The sequence below is a fragment of the Geotrypetes seraphini genome, chromosome 12, assembly GCF_902459505.1.
Source record: "Geotrypetes seraphini chromosome 12, aGeoSer1.1, whole genome shotgun sequence".
Taxonomy (NCBI): domain Eukaryota; kingdom Metazoa; phylum Chordata; class Amphibia; order Gymnophiona; family Dermophiidae; genus Geotrypetes; species Geotrypetes seraphini.
The window spans coordinates 76,981,686-77,006,741 of record NC_047095.1 but is presented as its reverse complement, the minus strand read 5'-3'; the positions used below and the strand labels follow the sequence as shown (position 1 = coordinate 77,006,741).

The 25,056-nt window shown below is 47.5% G+C and overlaps 1 protein-coding gene across 1 annotated transcript in view; it reads right to left on the bottom strand.

Annotated features, from left to right (window-relative positions):
- ELOVL1 (ELOVL fatty acid elongase 1) overlaps positions 1 to 25,056 on the bottom strand; it is a 180,334-nt gene that overhangs the window by 18,079 nt on the left and 137,199 nt on the right. The window lies entirely within an intron of this gene.

The following is a 25,056-nucleotide window of genomic DNA, read 5'->3' as shown; positions in this document are numbered from 1 at the left end:
GTAAGTCTGACTTCTGTTGTAAAAAAATTAATGGAAACCCTTTTAAAACAGAGAATAGTGAAGTTTCTGGAATCCAGTGGATTATAGGATCTGAGGCAACATGCATTCACTAGAGGTAGGTCAACTCTTCTCATTAGTGCTACTGGCATCAGGGGATGCTCATAAGCGAGCTAAGAAGCATTGACATGTCTTCCCCTTGAAACATGCATTGGTATTGTCTCAAGTGTCATCTCCATCAAGGCACCGATGCCTAATCGCCATCTCTACAACTGGTGCCTCGACACCCATCTCAACAATGCTTACTGTACCCTTGTACCAGATGTGAGAATATGATGCCGGCTTGTTCTTGAAGTTTAAATGTCTATGTGGCATAAATGTACATGAGGCGAGTGTCTTTCAATTGAAAAGTAGCTCTGGAATGAGGGGGCATAGGATGAAGTGAAAGGAAGCAGATTCAGGAGTAACCTCAGGAAATGCAATTAATACTTAAACGGCCTCCCAGTGGAGACAAAGACAGGTTGATCTCTAAAGGAGAGGAGGGGTTACTGGATGGCATGCTTAGGCAGACTAAATAAAGATCATTGGCCTATGTTTCTATAAAGGAGCACACTGAAGTGCTCCAGATTATGGGGAAGAGCTCATGCTAAACTTTTAGATTGTTTAGATTCTATTGGGATACATAGAAAAGTGAATAATTGGTTCAAAGGATTTTTGTCAACTTGCTCATATTAAATGTTAATGGCCTCAACCATCTGATTAAAAGGAATAAATGTTGTTATTTTTAAAACAACAGAATGCAGATATAGCACAGTTACTTACCGTAACATGTGTTATCCAGGGACAGCAGGCAGTTATTTTCACATATGGGTGACGTCATCCGACGGAACCCCGATGCGGATGCCTCACAGGCAGACTTGCTTGAAGAAACTAGAAGTTTCGAGTCGCGCACATGTGCGAGTGCCTTCCCGCCCAATGCACAGGGCGCATCTCCTCAGTTCAGATAGCTAGCAGAGAAGCCAACCAGGGCAGGTGGGTGGGTTGTGAGAATAGCTGCCTGCTGTCCCTGGATAACACCTGTTATGGTAAGTAACTGTGCTTTATCCTAGGACAAGCAGGCAGGTATTCTCACGTTTGGGTGACCTCCAAGCTAACCAGAATGGGATGGTGGAAGTGTTGGCAACTTAAGAGAATAAATTTTGTAATACTGTTTGGCCAAACTGTCCATCCCGTCTGGAGAAAGTATCCAGACAATAGTGAGAAGTGAAGATATGAACCGAGGACCAAGTAGCAGCCTTGCAAATCTCCTCAATCGGTGTCGATCTGAGGAAAGCTACAGAAGCTGCCATTGCTCTGCCTTTATGGGCTGTGACTTTATTACTGTGAAGGGGTAATCCAGCCTAGGCATAGCAGAGTTTACATCCAGCATTGTCTACGAGAAGCTATCAAGACTCAAGGTGAACAAAGTTATGGGGCTGGACAAACTATACCCCAGGGTGCTCAGGGAGTTGAGTGACGTCCTGGCGGAACCGTTATCCGCACTCTTCAATCTTTTCCTAAGTACAGGAAGAGTCCCGTTGGATTGGAAAATGGCTAACGTCATTCCATAGAAACATAACATAGAAACATAACATAGAAATAGACGGCAGATAAGGGCCCACGGCCCATCTAGTCTGCCCACCTTAATGTCCCTCCCCTACCTTTGCCCTGTGAAGAGATCCCATGTGCCGATCCCATTTGGCCTTAAAATCAGGCACGCTGCTGGCCTCAATCACCTGTAGTGGAAGACTATTCCAGCGATCAACCACTCTTTCAGTGAAAAAGAATTTCCTGGTGTCACCTCGTAGTTTCCCGCCCCTGATTTTCAACGGATGCCCTCTTGTTGTCGTGGGACCCTTGAAAAAGAAGATATCTTCCTCCGCCTCGATGCGGTCCGTAAGATACTTGAACGTCTCGATCATGTCCCCCCTCTCTCTGCGCTCCTCGAGCGAGTATAGCTGTAATTTGTCAAGTCGTTTTTCGAATGGTAGATCCTTGAGTCCCGAGACCATTCGGGTGGCCATTCTTTGCACCGACTCCAGTCTCAGCACATCCTTGCGATAATGCGGCCTCCAGAATTGCACACAGTATTCCAGGTGGGGCCTCACCATGGATCTATACAATGGCATAATGACTTCCGCCTTACGACTGACGAAACCCCTTCGTATGCAGCCCATGATTTGTCTTGCCTTGGACGAAGCCTGCTCCACTTGATTGGCAGACTTCATGTCCTCACTGACGATTACCCCCAAGTCTCGTTCTGCTACCGTTTTTGCTAGGATCTCGCCATTAAGGGTATAAGACTTGCATGGATTCTGGCTGCCCAGGTGCATAACTTTGCATTTTTTGGCATTGAAGTTGAGTTGCCATGTCCTAGACCATCGCTCCAGTAGGAGTAGGTCGTGCATCATGTTGTCGGGCACTGAATCTTCGTCTGTTGTGCATTTGCCCACTACATTACTCAGTTTGGCGTCATCGGTGAATAATGTTATTTTACCTCGAAGCCCTTCTGCCAAGTCTCTTATAAAGATGTTGAATAGGATTGGGCCCAAGACTGAGCCCTGTGGTACTCCACTAATCACCTCCGTCATTTCGGAGGGGGTGCCGTTCACCACCACCCTTTGGAGCCTACCTCCAAGCCAGCTCCCAACCCATTTCGTCAATGTGTTACCTAATCCTATAGAACTCATCTTGCTCAGTAACCTGCGGTGTGGTACGCTATCGAATGCTTTGCTAAAGTCCAGGTACACGATGTCCAGGGACTCCCCAATATCCAGCTTCCCCGTTACCCAGTCAAAGAAGCTGATCAGGTTGGATTGGCAGGATCTCCCCTTAGTAAATCCATGTTGTCGGGGATCCCGTAGATTCTCCTCATCCAGGATCTTATCTAATTGGTGTTTGATTAGAGTTTCCATTAGTTTGCTCACTATCGATGTTAGACTCCCTGGTCTGTAGTTTGCTGTCTCCATCTTTGAGCCTTTCTTGTGGAGTGGAATGACGTTAGCCGTCCTCCAGTCCAACGGGACGCTGCCTGTACTAAGGGAGAGGTTGAAGAGCGCGGACAGTGGCTCCGCCAAGACATCACTCAGCTCCCTAAGCACCCTGGGGTGCAGGTTGTCCGGCCCCATTGCTTTGTTAACCTTGAGCTTTGACAGCTCACCGTAGACACTGCTGGGTGTAAACTCAAAATTACTAAACGGGTCAACTGAGCCAACCCTTGTCTGTAGCTGAGGGCCGAGCCCTGGCGCTTCTCGGGTGAAGACTGAGCAGAAGTATTCATTTAATAGTTGGGCTTTTTCCGAATCCTTTTCCACATAGTCTCCGTCTGGTTTCCTAAGACGTACAATCCCGCCTGAGTTTTTTCTTCTATCACTGATATACCTGAAGAAGGATTTATCTCCCTTCTGGATGTTCTTTGCTAGAGACTCCTCCATGAGGAATTTAGCCTCCCTGACTGCTGTTTTGACAGCTTTTGATTTGGCCAGGTAGTCTGCTCTAGAGTCCTGCTTCCCTGATTGTTTGTAAGAGATGAATGCTTTTTTCTTCCCCTTGATCAGGTCTGAGATCTCCGCAGTAAACCACTGTGGCTTATTGTTCCTTCGCCGTTTACTTACTGATTTTACATAGTGGTTTGTTGCTTCTTGTATGGTTGCTTTCAAAGTCGACCACATGTCTTCCACGTTATCGGTTTCTTCTTGGCTTTGTAGCGCCTGGTGAACGAAGTCTCCCATTTCTTTGAAATTTGTGTCCTTGAATTTGAGGACTTTGGTTAGTGTAGTAGATTTAGTGAAACCTTTCCTGATATTGAACCATACCATGTTGTGGTCACTGGAGGCCAATGTGTCGCCCACCGAGACCTCTGTGACACTTTCTCCATTGGTAAGTATCAGGTCCAGTATTGCCTGATCCCTTGTCGGTTCCAACACCAGTTGCCTGAGGCTTGCTCCTTTCATAGAGTTTAATAGCCTCCTGCTGCTGCCGGAAGCAGAGGTAAGTGTAACCCAATCCACATCAGGCATGTTGAAGTCACCTAGCAATACTGTGTCCCCACGCAAGGTGATATTTTCTATGTCTTCGATTATTTCCATATCCAGGTCATCCTGTTGTCTTGGGGGTCTGTAAATTACGCCAAGATACAAGCATTTGTCCTTCCCTCTGGCCAAATTAACCCAAAGGGATTCCCCATTATACTGGACATCTGAGATTCTCGTGACCTTAATGTCATCTTTAGTATATAATACTACACCCCCTCCCTTCCTACCCTCTCTGTCCCGGCGAAGCAAGTTGTAACCCGGTATGACCATGTCCCACCCGTGGGAGTCTGTGAGCCAGGTTTCGGATATTGCCACCACATCCAGGTCGGCATTCCTTATTTCTGTTTCCAATTCCAGGATCTTGTTTCCTAAACTGTGTGCGTTGACGTACATAGCCCTCCATGTTATATTTTTGTTATGTCTCAGTGGGGATATTCCTGTTTGAGCTATTTGAACACCTTTAGCATTGTTTGTGTTATTTGTGCTTTCCTGAGGCTCAGAACCACAATGTGTACTCCCCATATACCCAGAACTAGTGTGTACTCCCCCTAGACCCGGAATTACAATGTGACCCATAAATATGATGTGACTCTACTCCCGACTCAAAAGTGTGTGCACTCACCCCTGACCCAGAATTTCGGTGTCTACTTTCCTCAGCCTCATAAATGTATTGGCATTTTAGTTCGCCTGGTATGTTGTTTGTGCCTGTACCCTCCCCCGACTTACCTAGTTTAAAGCCCTGTGGAGTAGGCGGGCTAGGCGGTGTCCAAAAGGGCACTCCACAAAAAGGGATGCAGGACGGAGGCTGAGAATTATAGACCGGTGAGTCTCACATCGATAGTGAATAAACTTATGGAAACACTAATCAAACGCCAATTGGATACGATCCTGAACGAGGAGAATCTACGAAATTCCCATCAACATGGTTTTACGAAGGAAAGGTCCTGCCAATCAAATCTGATCAGCTTCTTTGACTGGGTAACAAGAAAGCTGGATATAGGGGAGTCCCTGGACGTCGTGTACTTGGACTTCAGCAAAGTGTTTGATAGCGTCCCACACCGCAGGTTATTGAGCAAGATGGGTTCGATGGGACTGGGTGAAACATTAACCGCATGGGTTAGGGACTGGCTTAGAGGTAGACTTCAGAGGGTAGTGGTAAACGGAACCCTCTCCGATACGACGGAGGTGATCAGTGGAGTGCCGCAGGGCTCGGTCTTGGGCCCGATCCTATTTAACATGTTCGTAAGAGACTTGGCTGAGGGGCTTTGAGGTAAAATTACATTATTCGCCGATGATGCCAAACTATGCAACATGGTAGTGTGACACACTTATCCCTTGCTCTAACCAGCAGAGGGACTAAGTGTGTTGAGTTCTGGCCTGTCGGCGTGGCCTCCTCAGGTTGGAGGAAGGCTTTTCAGGGTAGAACAGACCTAGGCGCCTGCCTAGTCTGCCAGGCCACACTGAGAGTAACTTATAAAGAGAAGACCACACAGGTAAGTCTTGTTACAAAAGAATGTTCTTGAGCTTTATTGAACCCGGGGGTCTGAATACTATCAGCCACCTGTAGGTCATGGCAAAAATTATAAAATACAAAATAACTTGCAGTTGTCAGAATGGCTTGCTATAAATGCCACATACAGTTCAATACCCTGGACTTTCCAGTTTAAATACAGTCCTCTTCACCAGGGAAAAAGGCAAATGAAAATTATCAGAAAAATAAACCTTTCAAACGTTGCACACCTTGAGACTACAGCCAGAGTAATTACAGTTTCAAAACCTAGCACTGAATTTCTTAAACGTTTCAGCTTACCTAGCTGAGACATGGACAGGTTTGCAGAGCAGGCTTCACAGCTCGTTATTATCAGCTGGGCTTCCTGGCCAAGGAACACAGCAAGGCATTATATAAGCTGTGAACTTTACTTGGGTTTTTCACACCCCTGCAGCTAAAGTTCTTTGAACAAACAAAGCTCTCCGGCAGTCATACAGAGTAGCGGAGAGATTTTCCTGCTCTTCTCCTGATCTCTGTCAGTTGGGCTTGGGTTACGGGAGACAGCACAATCACAGCCTTGCTTCCTTCCCCTTAACAACTGACCTCCATGTCAGTGGGGAAATGGCTAGCTTCCAGCAATGGCTCAGCTACGTCCATAGCCTCTGTCTGCTCAGCAGCTTCTGGGGTGGAGTTGAGGTAGTCCTCTGTCATCTCCACGTCCTCACTGCTGCGGGCTGGAGGAGAGAGACTTCTCCCCTCATCTGCCTCCAAGCTCTGCTGTCTCTCCTGCCGCTGCCTGAGCTCGTTAGCCCCAGCTCCGTCCCGGCTTTCCCTGCTCTACTTACTGAGATTCCATACTCTGTTTTTATGTTAGTTAAAGCCCCACCCCTCTCTCCTCAGAGCAGCTGTGTTAGGCAGGAAATCCCTAGGGACATAACTCAGGTTTCTCCTAGGCTGGTAATGAGCATACCTTCCAGCCCTAGGACTCCACTTCTCAATAAGAGTTCTCCCAGGCTTTCTAGGGTACCTGTCCTGAGATGGCGCTCTCTGCTGGATGTACCTATGTTCCTGCCTCTCCTGCTCTACCTCACTGTCTGAGGGGTAGTCAGCCAAAACCAAACTTTTACTTTTAACCTGGTCAGCCCTTCTGACCAGAGACCGTGTTTTGCTTTTATCCCATACAGGGACAAAGCTGGCCACAGGTTTGTCACAGTAGGCAACCGCACATCAGATGAAAGCACAGTACCCGACAAAAGCTCAATGCCCTACAGTATGACGCAGTACCTACTCATAGAAACATAGAAATAGACGGCAGATAAGGACCCACGGCCCATCTAGTCTGCCCACCTTAATGTCCCTCCCCTACCTTTGCCCTGTGAAGAGATCCCATGTGCCGATCCCATTTGGCCTTAAAATCAGGCACGCTGCTGGCCTCAATCACCTGTAGTGGAAGACTATTCCAGCGATCAACCACTCTTTCAGTGAAAAAGAATTTCCTGGTGTCACCTCGTAGTTTCCCGCCCCTGATTTTCAACGGATGCCCTCTTGTTGTCGTGGGACCCTTGAAAAAGAAGATATCTTCCTCCGCCTCGATGCGGCCCGTAAGATACTTGAACGTCTCGATCATGTCCCCCCTCTGTCACAATCCGTCCCCAGTGGCTCCGCTCATTCCAGAGCTGCCAGTGGCTAAACCTTATCCAGCCACTCAGCGAGCTAACCACGGGGATAGGATTGTGACTAGTCCCAGGAAAAAGGGTACATTTCCCTTTAACTGGAAGCAGGCTGAACTGCAGGGAGTAGAGGAAGGAGAGCAGAACAGCTCAGAAGAGCCTGAGAGGGACCTCCCTCCTCCTGTTCACTCCCAGCAGAGGCCCATGGTGAGAAATGTAAAACAAGCTAAGCAATCAAGGCAGGTAACTCCTCCCCCTCAGAGAGCAGGGTGTGTTCGTTTGAACAATATAGAGGCTGCTCTGAGGAGAGGAAAGTTAGTTGGCCCTGAGCCAGCTCAGGGAAGGGTCTCTCCTGACTATATGCCTGACTGTGAGGATGTGACCATGATGGAAACTGACACTGACCTTGTTGCCAACCAGCCAGCCCCACCTGAACCCATGGAATGGGTAGAGAGCCTTGGACTGCCTGAAGATACGCTCATGCAATAAAGATAAGTGGCAGGTCTGAAGGTTTGGAGCCTTTCTCTGTTTATTAAAACACTGTTGTGCAGTTGTGCTGGGTGTGAGAAAGTGCAGGGACTTGTGCTGGGAAAAAAAAAAAAACGTTTTTTTTTTTTTTTTTTTTGTTGTTTTGTAACTCAAGTGGCCTGAATTGGGGATGCATTTCTGTGACTGTAAGGGAAGTAAATGTCATAACTTTTGGGGAGAATTCACTTAAGATCCAGGTCGGGATAGTGGGGCCATTATTGGCATTCTGATACTTCAGAAAAGTAATAAGTGAATTCCTTTACTCCCCTCCCCCACCAACAGTTTCTCTGTTGGATTCAGCCCAGCTTTAAACTTGCTGAGCTTAGAGGCCCAGAACTTGAGTGAGAGTGTGTAAGGTTGCTTTATCTTCCCTAAGGTAAAGACAAGCCCACTACAGTTCTGTTTGCTATTTTTGGATGTAAATGATACTTACCTTAATTGCCTGATTGAAGGTAGCAGTGGCAACCCATTCCAGTGGGTCCACTCCAGACTTTATTTTTGGTTATCTGTGTGCAGCATTCTATTTGGACTTTGGGGTTTTTTTTTATGAATGCTTAAGGGAGACGTTGCTCCCAACTTCGTTTCAAGGAATAAAGGGACTTTGAACAAGTGAACTGATTTGTTTATTTTTGCTATTTTGCTTCCTGACAAGAAAAGATATTCCAGCAGGACTTCCTTCCTTCATCGGAAGCACGTCGGAGTTGCGCTCGGGTGAGCAGAGGCCGGGTTACGGCAAATACAGGTACCGGCTCTGTCACATATGGTATCAGGAGTGGGATGAGCGCCTCCTGCTGGACATTGTGAGAATTGGAGGAAAAAAAAAATATTCTTTTTTTTTTTGGGAAAAAAAAAAAGTTTTGGACTTGTGAATAATTTGTTGTTTTAGCTTGTTATTTTAGTTTGTTGTATTGGTTCCAGTCTGAGCGGAGCGGAGTTCCAGAAGTCTTCCGACCGGGGTGCAGAGGAAGCAAGTGGCTTGGCTGACCCAGCTGCACCAGTGAGGAGCCAGAGTCGGAGGAGGCTGAGGATCGATATAAGAGGACAGAAACGCAGCTATACGACTGGGGGCCAAGGAGGCCTACAAACAAAAGGCAAAGACTCACCTTGTGCTCTGGTAAGAGGCTTGACCAGGGGGGTGAGGGAGTTTGACTACACTCATATAGTGGTACCGCACTTGGGTTGGTCTCTCTCGCTTTGTTTCTTGTAGGTTAATCGGCACGATGGACCAGCAACAGCTGATAGCGTTCTTGACGGCGGAACGCCAGAAGCAAAGCGAGGACTTACAAGCAGTGCTAAAGACCAACCAGGAGTTATGGTACCGGTCTCAGGAATTATCTCGGCGGCAACACGACGAGATGGTGCTAGCGATGGGGGAGCAAACGCAAGTACTGTCTAGAATTTTGCAGAACCCATCGACATCGGCAGGCAGTGAGCCTGGACACAGTAATTTGCCACAACCCTCAGGAGCAGCTAACCCTCTAGCCACGCTAAATCTGTGTAAGATTACACCAGCGGATGCGCCGGATGAATTCCTATCCGCGTTCGAGAGGGTAGCTACTGCTGCTGGTTGGCCTCAGGGTCAGTGGGCTGTAAGGCTACTCCCATGCCTTGCAGGAGAAACCCTGTCTGCTTATCAGACACTAGCCCCTGAGGTAGCTAACAATTATCAAGCTGTAAAGACACATATATTGGAGTACTTAGGCTACACTCAAGAGCATTACCGCCAGCGGTTTAGAGCAACCCTTATGCAGGATAAGGAAAGGCCTAAGGCACTTGCTCAAAAACTGTCTAAGTTGGCTGAGAGGTGGCTTAGTCCATGGCTTGGGGATGCCCGGGCCATTGTATTAGAGGTGATCAGGGAGCAGTTTCTGCAATCCGCTCCCAAGAATTTGAGGGGCTGGGTGCAGAAACAGGGCTGCAAAACCTTAGCCCAGACCTTAGAGGTAGCGGAAGCCTATTTGGACGCCCAAGGCGCCTATGAGGAGGGAAAGACAACCACCCTACTAGGCCTGGGAAAAGCTAAGGACAGCCGAGGTCAGGACCCACCTAGGAAACCTACAGGGTACCCTAGGGCGAAGGAGCCTGTCCCTGAGAAAACCCAGAGGTGCTATCGTTGTGGGAAAATAGGGCATACCCAGAGGTACTGTAGGGTAACGAGGGATCTGATAATAACTCAGAGGCCTGGGGCCCCGATTCCCGAAGAATATCAAGTCATAGTCTCAGTAGCCAACAGGGAGGTCCCGGCTCTGGTCGATACGGGGGCTGAGCAGTCGGTCGTATCAGAGCAACTATGGGATGAATTGGGCTCAGATCAGGAGCTGGGGGTGAAGCAAGTACCCATCACCTGTATACACGGAGAAACACAGGAATACCCCCTTAGAGACCTGACCATTCAACATAGGGAAAAAAAAACCCGAATATCAGTGGCAGTTTTAAAGACAACACCTTACCCATTAATCCTGGGAAGAGATTGGCTGAATCGGGCGCAGATAGGAGTGCCGGAGAGGAAGGGGATGTTGAGTAAATGTGTGTTGGGTAGTCGGGTTGAGGAGAGCTTAGTCGGGCCCCGGGAGGGAAGACGACGGGCTAAGGGGTTAAAACCTAAATATGGGAAGCCTACAATTCGGTGGGCCCCGCTGTCAGATAGGGCCATAGCACCCACGCGGGTTTACGCTAAGGCTGCAGGCTATGACCTATATGCCGCCTGTGAACAAACTATCCCTGCTAAGGGAAGGTCCCTGATAAACACAGATATACAAGTATCTCCCCCGCCAGGTGCCTATCTACGGATAGCTCCAAGGTCAGGATTGGCGTTAAAGCAGTCAATCGATGTGGCCGCTGGGGTCATCGACCCAGATTTTAGGGGCAATGTCGCGGTACTCCTGGTCAATCAGGGTGATAGCGAGTACAAAGTGCAAATCGGGGATCGTATAGCCCAGCTTATTTGCGAGAGAATTTGGCACCCCAACCTGGTACAGTGGACCCGTCTCCCGGACACCAGCAGAGGAGAGCAAGGGTTCGGGTCCACCGGGGTAGGAACTATAGAAAGTAGGTCTCGCCCTGAATTAGGATCGGAGCTGAGAGGGAATATAGAAGCCGCTAAAGTAGCCGCACTAGACGCAGAGATACTGAAACTGAGAGAAGAATTGACACTAGCACGAAAGGATTGGGAAGCTAACCTAAGAACCCAAACCGAAGCCAAGTTCCAAGCTTGGAAGGATCCCCTAGACCGGGATAATCAACGGTCCAGGGAGGAAATAACTGCCCAGTGTCAGCGGGAGTCAGGGAAGCTGACCGACCTTATGGCGCAAATTACGGACCAACTGAAGGTAGTACAGGGGCAAATAAGGGAAAATGAAGTCCAACAGCAAGCGATCCAACGTAGCGTTGTAGAAATAAAGAACACTTGCGGAGAACTAACAAACCAAACTGGGAAAGCAGAAAGTTGGGTAACTAAACAACGGGCACAGGAAGAGCAACTGGAACAACACGCCCAGCATTTTGAAAAGGTGCTGGATACCTTTAGGGGAATAGAACAGGACCTGGAGGAAGTGAGGGTTCAGATTGCCCAAGTAAAAAAGGAAGACTTAGGGGATATCACACAGGTGGTAGCTGCCCTTGCCCAGAGAGTAGAAGGGTTGGAAAGTCCTCAGGATCAAGATACAGGGGCCTTAGCAGGGCCTTATGAGACACCCCTGTTGAGATGGCCGGAAGATTTTGAGGACTCTGATCCACCACCCCTAAATCAAGGGAGAAGGGCAAATAGGCCCCGGAAACGATATTGAGCATCGCCCTGGCAAGTTAAGTGTGAATGTGGACACTCTGTCTCGTATGCAAGAGGATAGTGAGTTGCCCCGGGAAAATAGGGACAATCAATCCTTAAGGGTGAGGGTATGTCACAATCCGTCCCCAGTGGCTCCGCTCATTCCAGAGCTGCCAGTGGCTAAACCTTATCCAGCCACTCAGCGAGCTAACCACGGGGATAGGATTGTGACTAGTCCCAGGAAAAAGGGTACATTTCCCTTTAACTGGAAGCAGGCTGAACTGCAGGGAGTAGAGGAAGGAGAGCAGAACAGCTCAGAAGAGCCTGAGAGGGACCTCCCTCCTCCTGTTCACTCCCAGCAGAGGCCCATGGTGAGAAATGTAAAACAAGCTAAGCAATCAAGGCAGGTAACTCCTCCCCCTCAGAGAGCAGGGTGTGTTCGTTTGAACAATATAGAGGCTGCTCTGAGGAGAGGAAAGTTAGTTGGCCCTGAGCCAGCTCAGGGAAGGGTCTCTCCTGACTATATGCCTGACTGTGAGGATGTGACCATGATGGAAACTGACACTGACCTTGTTGCCAACCAGCCAGCCCCACCTGAACCCATGGAATGGGTAGAGAGCCTTGGACTGCCTGAAGATACGCTCATGCAATAAAGATAAGTGGCAGGTCTGAAGGTTTGGAGCCTTTCTCTGTTTATTAAAACACTGTTGTGCAGTTGTGCTGGGTGTGAGAAAGTGCAGGGACTTGTGCTGGGAAAAAAAAAAACGTTTTTTTTTTTTTTTTTTTTTTTGTTTTGTAACTCAAGTGGCCTGAATTGGGGATGCATTTCTGTGACTGTAAGGGAAGTAAATGTCATAACTTTTGGGGAGAATTCACTTAAGATCCAGGTCGGGATAGTGGGGCCATTATTGGCATTCTGATACTTCAGAAAAGTAATAAGTGAATTCCTTTACTCCCCTCCCCCACCAACAGTTTCTCTGTTGGATTCAGCCCAGCTTTAAACTTGCTGAGCTTAGAGGCCCAGAACTTGAGTGAGAGTGTGTAAGGTTGCTTTATCTTCCCTAAGGTAAAGACAAGCCCACTACAGTTCTGTTTGCTATTTTTGGATGTAAATGATACTTACCTTAATTGCCTGATTGAAGGTAGCAGTGGCAACCCATTCCAGTGGGTCCACTCCAGACTTTATTTTTGGTTATCTGTGTGCAGCATTCTATTTGGACTTTGGGGTTTTTTTTTATGAATGCTTAAGGGAGACGTTGCTCCCAACTTCGTTTCAAGGAATAAAGGGACTTTGAACAAGTGAACTGATTTGTTTATTTTTGCTATTTTGCTTCCTGACAAGAAAAGATATTCCAGCAGGACTTCCTTCCTTCATCGGAAGCACGTCGGAGTTGCGCTCGGGTGAGCAGAGGCCGGGTTACGGCAAATACAGGTACCGGCTCTGTCACACCTCTCTCTGCGCTCCTCGAGCGAGTATAGCTGTAATTTGTCAAGCCGTTTTTCGTATGGTAGATCCTTGAGTCCCGAGACCATCCGGGTGGCCATTCTTTGCACTGACTCCAGTCTCAGCACATCCTTGCGATAATGCGGCCTCCAGAATTGCACACAGTATTCCAGGTGGGGCCTCACCATGGATCTATACAATGGCATAATGACTTCCACCTTATGACTGACGAAACCCCTTCGTATGCAGCCCATGATTTGTCTTGGAGCATTGGTCAAAGGCTTGGCAACTAAGTTTCAATGCCAAAAAATGCAAGGTCCATGCAGGACTTACACCCTAAATGGTGAGATCCTAGCAAGGTCTGTAGCAGAACATGACTTGGAGGTGATCATTAGCGAAGACATGAAGACTTCCAATCAAGTGGAGAAAGCTTCATCCAGGGCTAGACAAATCATGGGCTGTATCCGTAGAAGTTTCGTCAGCCGTAAGCCCGAGATCATAATGCCGTTGTAGAGATCCATGGTGAGACCCCATCTGGAATACTGTGCACAATTCTGGAGGCCGCATTATTAAAAAAATGTGCGGAGAGTTAAGTCGGTTCAGTGAATGGCCACCAGGATGGTCTCAGGACTCAAGGATCTCCCGTATGAGGAACGACTGGGTAAGTTGCAGCTGTACTCACTCGAGGAACGCAGAGAGAGGGGAGACATGATCGAAACGTTCAAATATATCACAGGCTATATCGAGGTGGAAGAGGATCTCTTTTTCCTTAAAGGACCCACAGCAACAAGAGGGCATCCGTTTAAAATCAGGGGTGGGAAATTTCATGGCGACACCAGAAAATATTTCTTCACCGAAAGGGTGGTTGATCGCTGGAATAATCTTCCACAACAGGTAATTGAGGCAAGCAGCGTGCCAGATTTTAAGAAAAGATGGGATTGGCATGTGGGATCTCTTCATGGAGGTAGTTAGGGGGTGGGCCATTAGTGTGGGTGGACTAGATGGGCCATGGCCCTTTTCTACCATCATGTTCTGTTTCTATGAAAGAGATACAAGCCGCCATGCAATTAGAGATGGTGCATTTAGAAATTTATTTGGATCAAGAGACGAAAAGTTGAGGAGCAGTTCTGTGTGGTTTGGTGCGTTCCAAGTAGAAGGCCAAAGCACGTTTATAGTTCAGAGTATGAAGAGCGGATTCTCCAGGGTGAGAATGAGGCTTTGGAAAAAACACTGGAAGTATGATAGATTGGTTGAGATGAAATTCTGAGACCACTTTAGGTAGGAATTTCGGATGAGTACGAAGAACCACCTTGTCATGATGGAACACAGTGAATGGTGGATCAGTAACCAAAGCTTGCAGCTCACTGACTCGTCGAGCCGAAGTGAGGGCAATGAGAAACACCACTTTCCAAGTGAGATACTTCAAATGAGCCTTATCAATTGGTTCAAATGGAGGCTTCATGAGTTGAGAAAGGACAACATTGAGGTCCCAAACCACAAGAGGCGGTTTGAGAGGAGGTTTGACATTGAAAAGTCCTTTCATGAATCTGGAAACCACCGGATGAGCAGAGAGGGGTTTCCCTTCAATAGGCTGATGAAAAGCTGCAATTGCACTGAGATGGACTCGAATGGATGTAGACTTGAGTCCAGAGTTGGATAGGTGCAAAAGATAATTCAAAACAGATAAGGAGGAATGTTGAGGCTCCTTATGATGAGAGAAACACCATGTAGAAAATCTAGACAATTTTTGGTGACAGCATTGTCTAGTTGTAAGCTTTCTAGAAGCTTCTAAAACATTTCTGACAGATTAAGAAAACTGAAGAGGAGTTATGTTGAAAGGTACCAGGCTGTCAGGTGTAGAGACTGCAGGTTGGGATGAAGCAGAGATCCTTGACTCTGTGTAAGCAGAGAAGGAAAAACTGGTAGAAGGTATGGCTCCCTGCTGCTGAGTTGAAGTAGAAGGGAGTACCACGGTTGTCTCGGCCACTGAGGAGCAATTAGAATCATGGTGGCATGATCTTCTTCAATTTGACTAGAGTCTTGAGAATGAGAGGGAATGGAGGAAATGCGTAGAGGAATAGATTCGTCCATTGTAGAAGAAAAGCATCTGCTTCGAGGCGGTGAGGAGAGTATATCCTGGAACAGAACTGAGGCAGATTGAAGTTGTGGGGAGCTGCAAAGAGGTCTATCTGAGGTGTTCCCCACTGTGAGAAAATGTGATGAAGAGACGAGGAATGGAGAGTCCGTTCGTGAGGTTGTAGAAGACGACTCAAGTTGTCCGCCAAGGAATTCTGAGCCCCTTGAATGTAGAGAGCTTTGAGGAAGGTGTTGTGATGGATTGCACAGTCCCACACTTCCAGAGCTTCTTGACAAAGGGAGGCAGACCCCGTCCATGGCGACTTGGTTGTCCGTGCGGACGAGGACTATTGTGTCGTGAAGGAGATGTTGAAAAGCACGGAGAGCTTTGAGGATCGCTCTGAGTTCCAACTGATTGATATAGAAACACAGAAACATAGAAATTGACGGCAGAAAAGGGCCATAGCCCATCGAGTCTGCCCATACCAATGACCCACTCCCTGACTTTTACTCCCCTATAGATCCCACGTGAATATCCCATTTTCTCTTAAAATCTGACACGCTGTTGGCCTCAATCACCTGCTGAGGCAGCTCGTTCCAATGATCGACCACCCTTTCGGTGAAGAAGTACTTCCTAGCATCACCTTGAAATTTCCTTCCCCTGATTTTCAGCGAGTGTCCTCTGGTTACCGAGGGCCCTGTAAGACTGCAGATATCATCTTTCACCTCTATACGCCCCGTGATATACTTAAAGGTCTCAATCATGTCCCCCCTCTCTCTTCGCTCCTCCAGTGAGTACATCTGCAGTTTTTTTAGCCTTTCTTCATACGTGAGATCCCTGAGCCCCAAGACCATCCTGGTAGCCATTCGCTGAACCGACTCAATTCTCAACACATCTTTCCGGTAGTGTGGTCTCCAGAATTGAACACAATACTCGAGATGAGGTCTCACCATGGATCTGTACAGTGGCATTATGACTTCAGGTTTTCTGCTGAAAAAACCCCTACGGATGCAGCCCATCATTTGTCTTGCCTTGGACGAAGCCTTCTCCACATGATTGGCAGCCTTCATATCATCGCTAATGATCAGTCGTAAATCACGTTCCACCGTGGTCCTGGACAAGGTTTCACCATTTAGTGTGTAAGTTCTGTGTGGATTTTTTTTGCCTAGGTGCATTACTTTATATTTTTTTGCATTGAAGCCTAGCTGCCAAGTTGATGACCACTGTTCCAGCTGCCGTAGGTCCTGCGTCATAAAGTCAGGCACACTGCTTTTGCCTACAATGTTGCATAGTTTGGTGTTGTCGGCAAACAGTGATACTTTTCCTCTAAGCCCTTGGGTCAAATCTCGTATGAATAAATTGAATAGAATTGGTCCTAAGACGGAGCCCTGAGGTACTCCACTCGTCACTGCTGACGTTTTGGAGGGGGTACCGTTTACCATCACCCTTTGAAGCCTACCATCTAGCCAATCCCTTACCCATGTAGTGAATGTATCCCCTAATCCCATCAATTTTAGTTTGTTCAACAGCCTGTGGTGTGGGACGCTATCAAAAGCTTTGCTGAAGTCCAAATATATCACGTCCAGGGACTCCCCGGCATCCAGATGACTGGTCACCCAGTCAAAGAAGTCAATCAGATTAGATTGGCAGGACCTTCCCCTGGTAAATCCGTGTTGGTGTGGATCACGTAAATTTTCTTCGTCTAGAATTTTGTCGAGTTTCTGTTTGATCAGTGTTTCCATGAGTTTGCACACTATGGATGTAAGACTCACAGGTCTGTAATTTTCTGTCTCTGTTCTGCAGCCCTTTTTGTGGAGTGGAATTACATTAGCTGTTTTCCAGTCTAGGGGTACTTTTCCCGTGCGCATGGAAAGATTGAAGAGCACGGATAGTGGTTCAGCCAGAACTTCACTCAGCTCTCTGAGTACCCTGGGGTGTAGATTGTCAGGTCCCATGGCTTTGTCTACTTTGAGTCTTGAAAGTTCGTGGTAGACGCTACTGGGTGTAAACTCATAATCATGAAACAGGTCATTTTGGCTGTCTCTTATCTGTAGTTGTGGACCAGCTCCCGGTGCTTCACAGGTGAATACTGAGCAGAAGTATTCGTTTAGCAGTTCTGCCTTGGTAGTATCAGATTCTGCTTAGTTTCCATCTGATTGCCTAAGGCATTCTATCTCATCTTTGTTTCTCTTCCTGTCGCTAATGTACCTGAAGAAGGATTAGTTCCCTTTTTTAATGTTCCGTGCTAGATCTTCCTCTGTTCAAAGTTTGGCTTCCCTGACTGCCTTTTTGACAGCCTTAGATCTGGCCAGATAGTCTTCTTTTGCCTCCCTTTTCCCAAGATGTTTGTAGGTGATAAATGCTTCTTTTTTCTTTTTAATGCGGTCCGAAATTTCCTTGCTGAACCATTGTGGTTTTTTGTTTCTCCGGGGTTTGCTTACTGTATTTATGTAGCGGCTAGATGCTTCATTCAGGATGGATTTTAGATTTGACCACATAGTTTCCGGATTGTCAGTTTCTGTAGAGTTTTGCAACTCCTGATGGACAAAGTCTCTCATGTGGTCGAAATCTGCGCCCCTAAAGTTGAGGACCCTCGTTGCTGTGTTTGATTTAGAGAAGCCTTTCCTGAGGTTGAGCCATACCATGTTGTGGTCACTGGAGGCCAGTGTGTCTCCCACTGATACTTCCGAGACACGGTCTCCATTTGTGAGTACCAGGTCCAGTATTGCCTTTTCCCTGGTGGGCTCTAATACCATTTGTTTGAGTTGTGCACCCTTAATGGAGGTTAATATTCTTCTGCTACCACTCGTAGTCGCGGAGAGGGTGTTCCAGTCTGCATCTGGCATGTTGAAGTCCCCTAACAGTACTGTGTCACCACGCAAAGTGATGTTCTCTATGTCCTCAATCAATTCCTTGTCTTTGTCTTCCTGTTGTCTTGGAGGCCTGTATACCACACCGAGGTAAAGGCATTTTTCATTCCCTCTGGCCAGGTTTACCCAAAGTGATTCCCCTGTGTATCTAACCTCTGTGATCCTGGTAGTTTTGATATTATCCTTAGTGTATAGTGCTACCCCCCTCCTAATTTGCCCTCTCTGTCCCAACGAAGTAGATTGTAGCCTGGTATAACCATATCCCACCCATGCGAGTCTGTGAACCAGGTCTCGGATATCACTACTATGTCAAGGTCAGCATATGACACTGACGATCCGTACTGGTCCAGAGGCCTTGAGTACGGAGACCATCGAGATGAGCGCCCCAAGCGTAGGTTGACGAGTCTGTCGTGAGGACATTCTGATGAGGGGGCATGTGAAAAAGCAAGCCTCTAGAAAGATTGGAAGAGAGCATCCACCAATGGAGAGACTTCTTCAAAGAAGGAATGACTGTGATGTGTCGAGAAAGAGGATCACACACCTGTGTCCATTGAGATGCCAGGGTCCACTGAGGCATTCTGAGGTGGTCTGGCAAAAGGAGTCACGTGTACTGTGGAGGCCATGTGACCTAGAAGTACCATCATGTGTCTTGCTGAGATGAAAGAGCAGGAAGACACTGTGTGACAGAGTTGAAGAAGAGCTTCCAGACGTTGTTGTGGAAGGAATGCTCTGAGTTGGACAGTGTCCAGAACAGCTCCAATGAATTGTAGATTCTGAGAGGGTTGAAGTTCAGATTTGGGAAAGTTGATTTTGAATCACAAACTTTGTAGAAACCAGGTAGTCCGTTGGGTCGCTACAATAACCCCTTGAGACGTGGAATCTTTGTTGAGCCAGTCGTCAAAGTAGGGAAATACCTGAAGACCATGAGTCCGTAGAGCTGCCGCTACCACAACTAGGCACTTGGTGAACAGTCTGGGAGACGTGGCCAGGCCAAAGGATAGTACTCTGTATTGAAAATCTGAGGTATTGACGGGAGGCCAGATGAATGGGGATATGAGTATAGGCATCCTTGAGATCCAGAGACCATAACCAATCATTCTGCTCGAGAAAGGGATAGAGAGATAGAGGGATAGAGGGTTAGAGGGATAGAGATATGAGGAGAGACTGGAAGCCCTGAATATGTATACCCTAGAGGAAAGGAGAGACAGGGGAGATATGATTCAGACGTTCAAATACTTAAAGGGTATTAACGTAGAACAAAATCTTTTCCAGAGAAAGGAAAATGGTAAAACCAGAGGACATAATTTGAGGTTGAGGGGTGGTAGATTCAGGGGCAATGTTAGGAAATTCTACTTTACGGAGAGGGTGGTGGATGCCTGGAATGCGCTCCCGAGAGAGGTGGTGGAGAGTAAAACTGTGACTGAGTTCAAGAAGCGTGGGATGAACACAGAAGATTTAGAATCAGAAAATAATATTAAAGATTGAACTAGGCCAGTTACTGGGCAGACTTGTACGGTCTGTGTCTGTGCATGGCCGTTTGGAGGAGGATGGGCAGGGAAGGGCTTCAATGGCTGGGAGGGTGTAGATGGGCTGGAATAAGTCTTAACAGAGATTTCGGCAGTTGGAACCCAAGCACAGTACCGGGTAAAGCTTTGGATTCTCGCCCAGAAATAGCTAAGAAGAAAAAAAAAAAAAAAATTTAAATTGAATCAGGTTGGGCAGACTGGATGGACCATTCGGGTCTTTATCTGCCGTCATCTACTATGTTACTATGTTAGATGCCAGGGACAACATTTGAAACTTTTCTTTGACCAAAAATTTGTCGCAGATCGCTCGTTTTCTTCGGAACAAGGAAGTAACAGGAGTAAAACCCCCTGCTCTGCTGTTCCAAGAGAACTGGTTCGATGGCATGGAGATGAAGCAGAGCTTGAGCTTCCTGAAGAAGAAGGACGGTCTGGGATGGACTGGAAGGATATTCTCTTGGAGGAAGCTCTGATGGAACCTGATTGAAATGAAGAGAGTATCCTTCTCTGATGATGGAAAGGACCCAGAGGTCAGATGTTATGACCGTCCATCTGTCATAAAAAAGATGGAGACGACCTCCTATAGGTAGAAAAGGAGTCAGAGACAGAACGATGGAAGTTATGCTCTGGTGTAAACAGTCAAAAAGGCTGAGAAGCCTTAGGTGTAGCAGAAGGTTGAGGCTTCTGTTGCTTCTGAGGTGGCTGTTTCTTCAAAGGAGGGTGAGTGTAAGGCTCCGGCTTTGGAGGAAAACGCCTCTGGTAGATAACAGGAGGACGTGTAGGCCTAGCAGGAGCTGGCTTAGATTTCGGTCTGACTATGGAGGCAAAAGATTTAGCATGGTCAGACAACTTTTTGGTGGCAGCCTCGATGGACTCATCAAAAAAGTCATTGCCTTCACAAGGGATGTTCGCCAGGCGGTCCTGGAGATTAGAGTCCATGTCTATGGTACGAAGCCAGGCTAGACGACGCATGGCCACAGAGCAAGCCGCTGCTTGGGCAGAGAGCTCAAAGGCATCATAAGATAATAATAATAATAATAACTTTATTTTTGTATACCGCCATACCCAAGGAGTTCTAGGCGGTTTACATTAGATTAACAAAAAATTACAAGTGGTTTAAAAACAATTGAACAATATTAGAGGCAAGCAATAAATAATACGTGGTTCGAAAACAATTGAACAATATTTGGAGCAAGGAGGTAGAATGTAGTTAGGAGAAGAGAGGGGGGTAGGTTAGGGGGGGAGGGGGTGGGTAGGTTGGGAAAGGAGGTGGAAGGGGGGAGGAGGAGATTGTTGTTCATTGGAGAGGGGTGTTAGGTGTCTTGTCCATGGAATAGGTGAGTTTTGAGAGATTTTCTAAACCCAAGGTAGGTGGGGGCCTCAAGGACAATTTGGGCTAGCCATGGGTTCAGTTTGGCAGCCTAGAAGGCAAAAGTTGATTGCAGAAGATGGAGATGTAACTGAGAGAAAGAAGCAATGACTTCTTGAAATTCAAAATGCATGCTATCATCCAAGTAACTCAAAAATTTTGGCAGAAGAGATAAAAGAAATTCAAAATAAGTGATAAAATAAAATTTATAATTGAGGACCCTCGAAGAAATCATAGCATTCTGGTAAATGCGGCGTCCAAATTTATCCATGGTCTTTCCCTCCCAGCCAGGAGGAACTGTAGAATACACTCTGGAAGAATGGGATCTTTTTAAAGAAGATTTCACGTGCAAGGATTGATGTGACAATTGGGAATTGTCAAAACCTTTATGATGCACCGTTTTATATCTGGCATCCAACTTTCCTGGAACTGCTGGAATGGAAAAAGGAGTCCATCTAGTAAAAGTCTGATCGAGAAGCTTGTGTAGAGGGAGCTTGAGAGACTCAGCCGGAGGTTGAGGAAGGTGCACGACCTCGAGGCATTCTTTAGAGTAATTAGAGCCAGTGTCCAGTGGAACGCTCAAGTCCACAGCCATCTGTCTCAGAAAAGAGGAAAAAGATAACTGGTCTGCAGTTGCACGGCCTCGAGACGGATTCGAGCCGTCGAGGCAGCCGGAGTGGAAGAAGTAGAAGCCTCGGCAGGAAACCATGGTACGAAGGAACTTGGAGACTTGGACGAGGCACTGGACATCGGGATATCCTTGAGAGCCGGCATCAGAGACTTGGAACGAGGAGTTGGAGGTCTTGTAGAGGCCGGAGAGGACTGAAGCTTTGAGGTATGATGTCTTGAAGAATGCCTTGAAGTAGGCCTCGAGTGATGTTGAGAACTGTGTCTCGAACTGGATCTCGAAGATCGAGCAGAGGTTGCCTCGGAAGCAGTAGATCGAAGATCTACAGGTGTGGAGGAGCCCTGAAGCAACTTCGAAGACTGGACTCCCTTGGTAAATGGGAGGTATAAGAACATAAGAAGTTGCCTCCGCTGAGGCAGACCCTAGGTCCATCCTGCTCAGCAGTCCACTCCCGCGGCGGCCCATCAGGCCCATTGCCTGAGCAATGGTCTATACCTATCTATACCCCTCAATCCCTTTGTCTTCTAGGAATCTATCCAAACCTTCTTTGAAACCATTTAATGTTTTCTTGTCTATAACAGCCTCTGGAAGCGCGTTCCATGTATCCACCACCCTCTGAGTGAAAAAGAACTTCCTAGCGTTTGTTCTAAACCTGTCCCCTTTCAATTTCTCCGAGTGCCCCCTTGTACTTGTGGCGCCCCTTAATTTGAAAAATCTGCCCCTGTCTACTTTTTCTATGCCCTTCAGGATCTTGAAGGTTTCTATCATGTCTCCTCTAAGTCTTCGCTTCTCCAGGGAGAAAAGTCCCAACTGCTTCAATCTTTCGGTATATGGGAGATTTTCCATTCCCTTTATCAGTCTAGTTGCTCTTCTTTGTACTCCCTCAAGTACCGCCATGTCTTTCTTGAGGTACGGTGACCAGTACTGGACGCAGTACTCCAGATGCGGCCGCACCATTGCGCGATACAGCGGCATGATGACTTCTTTCGTCCTGGTTGTAATACCCTTCTTAATGATACCCAACATTCTGTTTGCTTTCCTTGAGGCCGTGGTGCATTGCGCCGATGCCTTCAGTGTTGCATCTACCATCACTCCCAGGTCTCTCTCCAGGTTGCTGACCCCTAGTGGTGTTCCCCCCATTTTGTATGTGAACATCGGGTTCTTTTTCCCCACGTGCATGACCTTGCATTTCCCCATGTTGAAGCTCATCTGCCATTTTTCGGCCCACTTTTCCAGCTGTGTTAGATCATTTTGAAGATCTTCGCAGTCTTCCCTGGTTTGAGCCCTGCTATATAGTTTGGTGTCATCTGCAAATTTAATGACCTCACACTTGGTTCCCGCCTCTAGGTCATTTATGTAGATATTGAACAGGAGCGGTCCCAGCACCGACCCCTGCGGAACTCCGCTCGTGACCCCTTTCCAGTCAGAGTAGTGGCCCTTTACACCAACCCTCTGTTTCCTGTTTGCCAGCCAGATTTTGATCCATCGGTGGACCTCCCCTTGTACCCCGTGGTTCCATATCTTTTTAAGCAGTCTCTCGTGTGGCACCTTGTCGAAGGCTTTTTGGAAGTCAAGGTAAATGATGTCTATAGATTCCCCTTTATCCATCTGGCTGCTCACCCCCTCAAAGAAGTACAATAAGTTAGTGAGGCACGACCTACCCTTGCAGAAGCCGTGTTGACTCGGTTTTAGCTGCCCATTTTTTTCGATGTGCTCACAGATGCTGTCTTTAATCAGTGCCTCCATCATCTTTCCCGGGACTGAGGTCAGGCTCACCGGCCTGTAGTTTCCCGGGTCTCCTCTTGCGCCCTTCTTGAAGATGGGCGTGACATTTGCTATTTTCCAATCCTCCGGGATCTCTCCGGTTTTTAAGGATAGGTTGCATATCTGTCGAAATGGCTCCGCTATTTCGTTTTTTAGCTCCTTGAGTACCCTTGGATGGATGCCGTCCGGACCTGGCGATTTGTCGCTCTTTAGTCTGTCAATCTGTTTGAGTACATCCTCTTGGCTTACTTCTAAATCGACCAGCTTATCGTCTTGGTCTCCTATAACGATCTCCTCGGGTTCTGGAATGTTGGTTATATTTTCCATCGTGAAGACTGACGTGAAGAACTCATTTAACCTGTCAGCTATCTCTTTCTCTCCTTTTACTACTCCCTTTCTGTCACCATCGTCCAATGGTCCCACTTCTTCTCTCGTCGGCTGCTTCCCCTTGACGTATCTGAAGAACGACTTGAAGTTTGTTGCTTCCTCTGCCAGTCTCTCTTTGTATTCTCTTTTTGCTTTTCTAACCATTCGGTGACACTCCTTCTGGTGTTCTTTGTGCACTTTTTGGTTCTCCTCTGTTTGGTCTTTTTTCCATTTTCTGAACGATGCCTTCTTGTCGCTTATCGCCTTCTTCACTGCATTTGTTATCCACACTGGATTTTTCGTTCTATTTTTTTTGCACCCTTTTCTGAACTTGGGGATCCTGTCGATGCATTTGCACAGACTCTGCTCTATGCGTTTCGTGCTTGGAAGCCCGACCAGACACTCGCGGAGACTCCTCTCCCTGCATCGAGTGTGGAGGATCAGACCGGGGCACAGGCGGCTCGACCTCGCGGGAGACTTCTGCATGCCCAGGCTGAAGCAGAGTGAGCAGTGTGGGTCCCATGGTAGTGAGGACCTTAATAATCTGCTCCTCCAAAGAGGTCTGCGACGTAGCCGGCAAGGAGGGTACCGCGTCTGAAACCGGCCCACCTGCCTTGGCTGAAGGGTCCCGCACAGTGGTGTGAGTGTTTCGACTGGCGGAACCGAGTGCTGAGCTATCTGACCTGAGGAGACAGAAGATATGGCAGCCGAAGACGTCGAAGCAAGAGCCACTCCAAAAGACGAAGGTCTGATGAGGCTTGAGGTGGAAGCAGCAGAAGGAGAGGCGTCGACGGGAATCGATGACGAAGACACTTTCGATGCAGAAAGATTAGTACACTCCATGTCGAAGAGGCTATCCACCAGGAAGCAACGACGCTTGAACGCACGAGGCTTAAGTGTTTGGCAAGGTATGCACGAGGTAGGATGTTTCGGCCCATGGCACTTGAGGCAGTGTCCGTGAGGGTCCATAAGCGATATCGTGCGCTTGCACTTGCTACACCGTTTGAAACCGGTAACAGGCCGGGGCATAGACAAAAAAACAGCCGACGCAAAGTCGAAGCCCGCAGGCTGCGGCCGAGCGGCCTGTACCGGACGAATGGACGTTAGTAAAATTTTTTATTTTTTTTTTTAAAGAAAGAAAGACAACCACAGCGGTTCGTGAGAAAATAAAACACAAACCGCAGTGAGAGAAGGCACGAACGACGAAGTTACCGGAGAGAGCCATAAAGACAGAAAACTAAGAACTGAAAAGACGCACCCTGTGCACTGGGCGGGAAGGTACTCGCGCATGCGTGATGCAGGCGACTCAAAACTTCTAGTTTCTTCAAGCAAGTCTGCTTGTGAGGCGTCCGCATTGGGGCTCCGTCGGATGATGTCACCCATACCTGCCTGCCATGATGTCATGTGAGAATACCTGCCTGCTTGTCCTGGGATAATTGTTATATCCAAGAGACACATTTGTCTGCTATAGAATCTACAAAATTAGAAGGAGGTT